Raw genomic sequence first — 352 nt, 5'->3', positions numbered from 1 at the left:
GACCATCTGAGGGGATACAGCGGGACGCATGGCAGCCGAGTCAGAAGGCGGCGTCGAATAGGAGCGCGCTGCGTGGCTTTTCGACGGATCCCCGCGGTTTGAATAAATAAATAGAATATTTAAAAAATTCAGAAAATAGCTATTAAACTTCAAAAATCTATATCTTTGTGTAGAAAATTCATAAAAATAAAATAAAGAATACCTTCTTGCTCAATGAACAGAGGAGAACCATGTGGATTTATTTTCACATTAATTTGATGCATAAATTATTTTTTTAAAAATGAATTAGGGTTAGGGGTTTTTCAATTCTCCATTCATGTTGAGATATCACCTTGACCCAAAATTTTTATAT

Source organism: Phalaenopsis equestris, unplaced genomic scaffold (genome assembly GCF_001263595.1).
Source record: "Phalaenopsis equestris unplaced genomic scaffold, ASM126359v1 Scaffold000403, whole genome shotgun sequence".
NCBI classification, from domain to species: Eukaryota; Viridiplantae; Streptophyta; class Magnoliopsida; order Asparagales; family Orchidaceae; genus Phalaenopsis; species Phalaenopsis equestris.
Note: the sequence above shows the minus strand (reverse complement) of the source record.